Here is a 9,991-nt window from a genome sequence, read left to right as displayed (position 1 = left end):
CTTTCCTCCCCTATACTCCTAAACCTACAGGTTCTAAATTTGGAGTGTTTAAGCCGTCCTTTCGTCCCCCCTTTCGAGGTGACGCGTCTAACTGTGGACAGACAGGTCGTGGAAGATTCCAGGCCGGTAAAGGAAGGACTTCCAAGTCAAAATGTGGAGTCTTTGCAAAGAAACATGCAGCGAAAGGTGAGGACAAGTCCTCTGCATGACGTGGCGGAGGCTCCCCATTCTGGAATCAGAGTGGGGGGGGTCGCCTCCTGCAGTTTCGGGACCAGTGGAGAGAGTCCACTGGGGATCCCTGGGTTTTTTCCATTGTTTCGGATAGTTACCGGATAAATCTCAGGGGTCCTCCCCCTCGCAGATTTCTCCCTACTCCCTTGCCGCGGACCGCATCACTGACTTGTCTCTCAAGGAGAAAGGGGTGGTGGTCCCGGTACCTCAGGAGGAGAGAAAGAAGGGATTTTATTCTATCCTATTCTTAGTGCCCAAACCAGATGGGTCTTTCAGACCCATTCTAAATTTGAAATCTTTATCTTTGGGTGGATCACTTTCGCATGGAGTCTCTGCAGTCAGTGCTTTTAAGCATAGAGCCAGGAGAGTTTCTGGCATCAGTAGATATTCAGGATGCATACCTCCATGTGCCTAGCCACAAGGAACATCGGTCCCTGCTCCGGTTTGCAATTGGAGAGAACCATTGGCAGTTTCAGGTTCTGTAATTTGGCCTGGCAACGGCCCCGAGGGTGTTCACAAAAGTGATGGCAGTCATGGCTGCAGCCCTCAGACTGAAGGGAATTATAATAATTCCTGACCTGGACGACCTTCTATTCAAGGCAGAGTCAGCGGAGAAGCTTCAGGTACATCTGAGCATCGCGACACAATTCTTACGAGACCAGGGGTGGGTACTAAATATACCCAAGTCTCATTTGACACCCACGCAGAGTCTGCGATTTCTGGGAGTGATTCTGGATACACACCTGCACAGGGTTTTTCTACCAGAACCCAAGGCAGTGGAAATTCGGCAGATGGTTTTGAATATTTTGCAAGCACCTGCACCTACGGAGTGGCAAGGAGTACGGTTGCTTGGTAAAATGGTGGCAACGTTCGAGACTCTTCCGTTTGCCAGGTTCCATTCAAGGATTTTCCAATGGAATATCCTGGCTTGTTGGTCGGGAAACGTGAAGACCATGAAACAGGAACGGTTGCTTCTGTCTCAGAATTCGAGAGAATCCCTGATCTGGTGGACAGATCTGGATATTTTACAGATGGGACGTTCCCTCCGATCCTGGGATTGGCTGGTCATCACGACCGATGCCAGTCTCAGGGGTTGGGGGGTGGTAGTTCTTCAACTACGGCTACAGGGCCTCTGGTCACAGGAAGTATCCAGTCTTCCCATCAATGTTCTGGAACTTCGGGCAGTCTGGAATGCGTTGCTACAGGCGGAGAAGTTCCTGAAAGGATCACCAATACGGGTACAGTCCAACAATGTCACAACAGTGGCGTATCTGAACCATCAGGGCGGGACCCACAGCATGATGGCAATGAAGGAAGTCTCATGGATTTTCACTTGGGCAGAGATCAACGTTCCTGTGTTGTCGGCTGTCTTCATTCCAGGGATCAGGAATGTGGAAGCGGACTTCCTCAGCAGGGAAACTCTGCTGGAGGGCGCAATGGTCTCTTCATCAGGAAGTGTTTCAGGATATTGTGGATCGCTGGGGTCTACAAGACATAGACCTGATGGCAACAAGGAGCAACTGTCAGGTACCGAGATTTTGTTCTTGAGCGAGGGATCCAACAACTTGGGCAGTGGACGCCATGACAGTTCCTTGGAATTTTCACATGGTTTACATATTCCCTCAGTTTCCCATGCTTCCGAGGGTATTGAAGAGAGTGAAGGGTCAGGGCGTGCAAACTATTCTAATTGCCCCGGATTGGCCCAGAAGGTCATGGTACTCCGACGTACTGAGATTGACGACGGATTCTTGGCGGCTCCCTCGTCGGCAGGATTTGCTAAAGCAAGGACCGTTTCTTCACATGGACCCAGCTCATCTCAATTTGATGGCGTGGCTTATGAAACCTCCTTATTGAAGGGGTTTTCAGATGAGGTGATACGGACCAGGCTTAGGGTTAGTAAGCCTGTGTCTGCAGCCAACTACCATCGAGTCTGGAAGATGAATATTAGCTGGTGTGAACGTCAGAAAGTTCACACATCTAGGTTCAAATTCTCTAGACTTTTGGAGTTCTTGCAGGATGGTTTCTCTGCCGGACTCAGTCTTTGAAAGTTCAAATATCTGCATTGTCTATCTTCTTTCAAAAGAGGGTGGCTTTGCTACCAGAAGTTCAGACCTTTTTACAAGGCGTGACTAGACACCGGTAGCGCCTTGGGATTTGTCTTTGTTTCTGTCAGTATTACAGAATCCTCCTTTCGAACCTTTAAGATCAGCGGAACTTAAATATGTTTCTTGGAAATTAACGTTTTTGTTGGCCATTGCCTCGGCTAGGCGTGTGTCAGAGTTGGGTGCCTTGTCATGCAAGTCACCGTTTTTGATTTTTCATGATGGCTTCGAACAGTTCCTGAATTCCTACCTAAGGTAGTGTCTTCTTTTCATTTAAACCAAGACATTGTTCTTCCAGTGTTTATTCCCCCTGAAGGGGGTAAGAAATAGGGACACATTAAAGAAATTGGACGTGCTTCGCGTGGATAGGGTAAAGGACATTCGCAATTTGCTGTTGGTTTTTTACGATGTGCATAAGATTGGGTGGCCTGCTTCTAAGCAAACCATTGCCGGTTGGTTGAGGTCAATGATTGCCTTTGCCTATTGTAAAGCAGGTAGGCCTGTTCCTTCACGGATAAATGCACATACCACCAGGTCAGTTGCTTCCTCGTGGGCAGTGCACAATGGGGCTACAGCAGAGCAGTTGTATACGGCTGCCACCTGGTCCTCTGTTCACACCTTTACCAAATTTTACAGGTTTCATGAGTTTGCATCGGAGGACGCTTCATTTGGACAGGCAGTGATGAGAACTGTCAGTCTGAGTGTACCCTCCTAAAGGACCAGCTTGTGAACGTCCCCTCGTGAGCTGTTTCACCAGACTGGACGACAGAGAAAAGGGGATTTTTGTAAGAACTTACCGTTCGGACCCCTTTCTCTGAGTCCAGTCCAGTGACACAGCGATCCCTCCCTTAAGCTCAGTAAGTTATGCCGTTCATGTATTGTCATGTTATGGTTCTGTGAGTTGCATATAAGATGTTCAGGCATTGTACTGAGTTTTGTATCCTAGTGTGCTCTTCAAGTTGAACTGAGGCATTGGGGGATGCGGAAGGGAGGAGCCTGCTCCTAAAGAATTGAAGCATAGGTGCCTGGCTCCTGCGGACCCCTCCTACATCCCATTGTGAGCTGTGTCACCGGACTGGACTCAGAGAAAGGGGTTCAAACGGTAAGTTCTTACAAAAATCCCCTTTTCAGCTACAACTCCCAGGAAAATTGTTCGGGATGCAAAGAAAAATCCACAAATAACTTCAGCTGAAATACAGGACTCTCTAAAAAAAAAAAAAAGGTGTTTGTTTCAAGATGCACAATAAGGAGGCATTTGAAGAAAAATGGGCTACATGGTCGAGTCACCAGAAGAAAGCCATTACTACTACGCAAATGCCACAAAGCATCCTGCTTACAATACTCCAAACAGCACAGAGACAAGCCTTAAAACTTCTGGAACAAAGTCATTTGGAGTGATGAGACCAAAATTTTACTTTTTGGCCACAACCATAAACATTACATTTGGAGAGGAGTCAACAAGGCCTATGATGAAAGGTACACCATTCCTACAGTGAAACATGGAGGTGGATCGCTGATGTTTTGGGGATGTGTGAGCTACAAAGGCACTGGAAACTTGGTCAAAATTGATGGCAAGATGAATGTACCATGTTCTCAGAAAATACTGGAGGAAAATTTGCACTCATCAGCCCGGAAGCTGCACATGGGACATACTTGGACGTTCCAATATGACAATTATCCAAAACAGAAGGCCAAGTCGACCTGTCATTGGCTACAGCAGGATAAAGTGAAGGTTCTGGAGTGGCCATCTCAGTCTCTCAGTCTCCTGACCTCCATATCATTGAGCCATTCTGGGAAGATCTTAAATGTGCAGTTCTTGCAAGACAGCCAGCCCAATAATTTACAGGAACTGGAGGCTTTTTGCCAGGAAGAATGGGCAGCTTTAACATCTGAGAAAATAAAGAGCCTCATCCACAACTACCACAAAAGACTTCAAGCTGTCATTGATGTTAAAGGGGGCAATACACGGTTTTAAGAACTGGGGAATGTAAACTTTTGATCAGGGTCATTTGGGTAGTTTCTGTTTATGATTTAAGAGTAAACACAGTTGTTTGACAATAAATGGCTTCGCCCAACCACTAACCATGAGTGATAGAAAAGTTTGTGTGAAAGAAAACTTTGAGTGAAAGAAAAGTTATCATGTATATTCTCTGACAAATGGCCAGAAAATCACAAATTCTGCCAGGGCATGTAAACTTACGAGCACAACTGTACTTCTATATACCTCACCGTGTGTTGGTGGTGTGGTGGGATATATGCTAAGAACACTGTAGTAAGCCCGGGCTGTAAGCTTGGGTGCCGGACTGGGTCCCGACAGGCGTTTACCCGACATCGGGATCCTGACTGTCAAAACTCCGACAGCCGGGTTCCCGACGGCCACCTGCTATTTTCCCTTGTGGGGGTCCACGACCCCCATAGAGGGAGAATAGAATAGGTGGCTCGCAGAGCAAGCCACCGTGCCCGCAGTGTGGTGAGCCCGCAAGGGGCTTAGTTGCGCTCACCATGCTGTCTGGGTCCGGCCAGTCGGGATCCCTGTACCACACCCGCAAGCTTGGCACCACCGCCCGGGTTTATTGTATGGATACAGTAGTGTCACCTCTGTTGTCATAACATCCTTACAACATGTTTCGAATAAAACAGCCTTCAGGTGTAGATGTCTGATCCAACAGTGACCAGTTCTTTACAGGAGTGGTCTTTGACTGATCACCAGTCCCCAAATTAAAGGCTTTGCCTAACAATGTCTAACATAAGATGCAGCTATGATGTGTTCAGTGAACTGGCTTGTTGCAGCTGCTTGTGACTGGCTCACATATGGCACCAAATTTAAACACGCACTGCCTGCAGATTGGCTGTACAAGCAGACAATTTTTTTTCTTTCTGATCTGTGCCCTGGTATCAATATATACAGTATGTTTATGCATCTTGTAAATTGAATTGTAAGTTACCTTTTGCTGCAGTTATTGGAGCAAATTACAGACCCTTGCTAGTCCTCATAAAGAAAGTAGAATTTTGTTTTTCAAAGGACAACTGTCCTGTGAGGTTAGTACAATTTGAACTGAAAGCATCTGTACACCAGTAATGGCACCCTATATTGCACATTCTAGTTATATTAGAATACACAAATAGAGCATACACACTGTAAGATATGCAATATTTTTCTACATTCGATCCCAATGTGCACTCCTGTGTAGTGGCAGCCATATAGTGCAAATCTAATGTGTTCACTGCAGCATTCGATTTGATGTACATCTCCTGCCTGAAGTCCGTGTTGATCTAATAGCAAATTAAAAATCGAATAGAAAATAGTGGAAATTGAAAAGGAGTAGAAAAAACTTCAGAGCAGGCCGAATAGTCCATCTAATAGAAATCAAACAAAAAACTGAATTGAACCGTGTGTACGCACCTTAAGCTTACCGCCGGCCTCTTCCATACATAGTGCCAGAATGAGTGATTATGCATCAGTTAATTGAATAGACCCCTTAAGTCTTATATAGGGTACACACCAGAATGATCATGATCCGGAGATGATCATACGATGGTCGCACGATCTGTTGGAGCATATGACCTGCATACGATCCAATCACGATCTGTACCCAGTTGAAGGGATTGTTTTCCAGTCCTGACTGCAGCAGGTAAGACACTGATGGCTAACCTTGACACTTCAGCTGTTGAACTACACATCCCAGCATGCCCTGCATAAGTTTTACTATTTGGCCATGCTAAAACTGAAGCAGGGCATACTGGGATGTGTAGTTCAACAAGGTTAGCCATCGCTGAATTAGGATCTGCAAAACAACCAGCGAGGACATGCATCGAATCGGATCTAAAAAATGCCCAATTTACATACAATTGGTCTAGATTGTATCGAAATTGGGGGAATTCAGGCTAAATCGTTTTGGTGTGTACATTCATTATAACAAGATCTTAGAAGAATTTTATATTTGCCTGCAAATTTAGCATTACTTATACTTTGTATTGTGATTGTCAACATTTTGGCCCAAAGAGGATGTGAGTGTCTTTTGTTATTAGTGGGTGGAAGACTAATGGTCATTGCAGGAATACACCCAGCCCCGATGCTTACAACAGTGTAAAAAGCGCAAAACTGAAACTATGGTGGAAAGTGCTATGAAGTGACAAATCTCCAATTACACTTGACACTGACTGCCAGAATATCTGATACCACAATGTACAGTATCTACAATACAGCCTGAAGGTGGTGGTGTTTTGCTGTGGGGCTGGTTTGGCATGGTTACACTAGTTGTAATGCATGGTTACAATAAATCAGAGCAGTATAGAAAAAACTCTCTTCCTTCTATTGGGACAGTTCTGTGGAAGCAATTGTTCAGGACAAAAATGTCACCTATGTTTCCAGGGCAGCACTAGACCAGCGTTTCTCAAACTGCACAGCCGCCCTCACATAGAACCAGAACTGTGTATGCCCTCCCCACAGACTGTGTACCCCCCGCCGCCCCCTCCCCCCACCCACACAGAGACCCAGGGGCTGTATTCTGCTCCCTAAACTGACACCCAAAGGCTGTGTACTCCCCAACACCCAGGGGCTGAGTCCCCCCTGACCACAAACACCCAGGGGCTGTGTCCCCCTTGACCACAGACACCCAGGGGCTTCCCTCATCCTACCCTGTCCCTCTGCCCCCTCACTCTCCCAACTAGGCCCGCCATTTGTTTCCCATTCTGCGCACATTTTTTCATACGACTTGGTGTTTGTCATTCCCCACTCTCCTACTTGAACTTATTTCCCCCTGGAGAGTTAGGGGCATACACACAGGGCAATTTCGGTCCCTTCTAGCAAGATTGCTTAGATAAGGAGCGATGGCGGTGCACGCTCCGATGCCACGATATTGCCTGCAGGGAAAGCCATGCTTGCACTGGATTTTCATAGGTCATCTCCCTATCCCTACTGTCCTCTCTATCCCTATGTTCCTGCTGTCATTCTTCGTGTCCCTATATCCCTTCCACCCCTCTCTTTTCCTATTTCCCTGTTGTGCAGCGTAATGTGTTTTTTTTTTTTGCTCATTCCATGTGGCATAATAGTTACATAGTAGATAAGGCTGAATAAAGACTTGCATCCATCGAGTTCAACCTAGGTTTTAATAGCTTATCCCTTGTTATATAGTATATTCTGATATTTTTAAAGACAGATTATGATTCTTAAGGCCCATACACACTTGACGATTTTCAGCTGAAAATCAGTCAAAACAGCCGTTTTGAGCGATTTTTCGGCTGAAAATCACCCAGTGTGTATGGCCCAGAGATTGCCGACTAGCGATGATGCGCGCTCCCGCATCATCGCTAGTTAAGTGGTTCATCTGCTGGTTTTACCAGCAGATGTGGCGATGATGGATGGTTTTTCATCCATCATCGCCATGTGTGTACGCCGGCTGGGCTGAAAGATTAACCACTTTCAGCCCGGCGGACCGCCCCGCTGCCCCCCGCCTGTCATAATACTCACCCTGCAGGATTGGTCCGCGCTGCCCCGCTCAGTCTGCTGCTGCGGCTGGAAGCTGCAGAGCTTCGCTCCCCCGCCGTCTTCCTGTTCTCCTGGGTCCCAGCTCTGCCGCCCGGCCACACTGACTGCCACGCTGACGCCCCGCCCCCCTGCGTCCTGCTCTACACGGAGCACCACTGTCCACCAATGTTTTCATTTTTAAGCCAGTAATATATACATTGCTGGCATGTGCCAGCAATGTATATATTAATGGCACCACTGGGCACCAAATAGATCCTTAAGCCAGTAATATATACATTGCTGGCATGTGCCAGCAATGTATATATTACTGGCACCGCTGGGCACCAATGAGTTTCATAAGCCAGTGCCAGTGGGCACCAATGATGTTTTATTTATTAGCCATTAATATATACATTGCTGGCACAGGCCAGCAATGTACATATTACTGGCACCACTGCCCACTAATGATATGCATTGAACAGGAGTGCTATGGGGACAACTGTCCCGGGCCCCGCCGCTCTGACAGAGGGTAGGGTCCAGGCAGCTCTATACTCAGCACCCCCGCAGTGCTGGTGAGCCGAGCCGCTGCAGCCGAGACTCAGTCGCCCGATGTCAGACGCCAGCGTAATGCTCAGGAGCGGAACCACTAACCCATCTGTGTTCCACTGCACTCCCCGTGCCCCATCGCACCCCCCCGGCATCCCACCGCACTCCCCTCTCCCTCATCACAGATGCCGACAAAAGTGGTGGGGGTGGGGGCAGACTGAAAATCAGTCCCAGACCACAAAATTCCTAGTGGCACTGAATTATTAGATGGCCCTTGCTCCCACCATTGGAATTCAAACCTGCCCATTATGTAAATAGCATTTAATATGAAAGATTTTCAGCAAAGTCTTTCGCCTCCTGAAAATCTCTTGCTCTTTTGGGAAAATAGCTCAGTGTGTACGCACTACTTTGGTGAAAGGTATATCTGTCAGAGATTTTGGCAAAGTCTTTTCAAATGAAAATCTTCTAGTGTGTATGGGCCTTTATTAGTACCCTTGGATTTTTTTAACCAATAAATGTATGTCCAACTTTATTTTGAACGTATTTATTGTGTCTGCCGACACCACTTCTCCAGGAAGAGAGTTTCAAAGTTTGACTGCTCTGACCGTAAAGACATTTTTCCTTCTAAGGGAACAAAATCTTCTTTCTTCTAAACTAAACTCGTGCCCCCGTGTCCTAGATTCCTTTCTTGCAGTAAAAAGGGTGCTTGACCGTTCCTTATATTGGTCCTTGATATATTTGTACATGTTGAGCATGTCCCCCCTTAAACGTCTCTTCTAGTAAATAGTCCTAGTTTACTCAATAAATCTTTGTAGCTTAAATTCTCCATTCCCCTAATTAGCTTTGTTGCTCTTCTTTGTTTTTTTTCTTCTAATTCTATGATGTCCTTTTTATAGTGTGGGGCCCAAAATTGTACTCCATATTCAAGGTAAGGTCTAACCCAGGCATGTCCAAACTGTGGCCCTCCAGCTGTTGTGAAACTACATATCCCAGCAAGATTTGCCATCGTTTTAGTTTCCCCTAATAGCAAAACTGTGGCAAGGCATTATGGGACTTGTAGTTTCACAACAACTGGAGGGCCATTGTTTGGACATGCCTGGTCTAACCAATGCTTTGTACAGTGGCATAATTACTTTTGAGTCCCCAGTTTCCATGCCCCTTTTAATACATGCTAGAATTCTGTTGGCCTTATTTGTTGCTATGTGACATTGAGCACTATACCCCAGTTTGTTATCTATTTGGACTCCTAGATCCTTTTCAAGTACTGAATTACCCTATTCATCCCCGCTTAGGTTATAACTAGCACACTGGTTATGTCTCCCAAGGTGCATAACCTTGCATTTATCCACACTGAACCTTATCTTCCACTTTTTTGCCCACTCATCTAGATTGTTAATGTGATTTTTGGCTCATTCCATGTGGCGTAATTTGATTTTTGCCTCATTCCGTATAGCATAATGTGACTTTGAGCCATAAACTCAGTGTGGCATGTTGTGAGTTTTGGCTTATTCCCTGTGAAATAATGTGTAATGAGAATCAAGGCACACCAATAGTGCAGGTTTTAGTGATATCCAGGCTTCAACACAGATGGTTTAATCAGAATCCCTCAGATACTAATTAAGTCACCTGTGCTGAAGCCTGGATA

The sequence above is a fragment of the Crinia signifera genome, chromosome 1, assembly GCF_055691185.1.
Source record: "Crinia signifera chromosome 1, ASM5569118v1, whole genome shotgun sequence".
NCBI classification, from domain to species: Eukaryota; Metazoa; Chordata; class Amphibia; order Anura; family Myobatrachidae; genus Crinia; species Crinia signifera.
The sequence above is the reverse complement of the archived record's forward strand: the minus strand, read 5'-3'. Positions refer to the sequence as shown.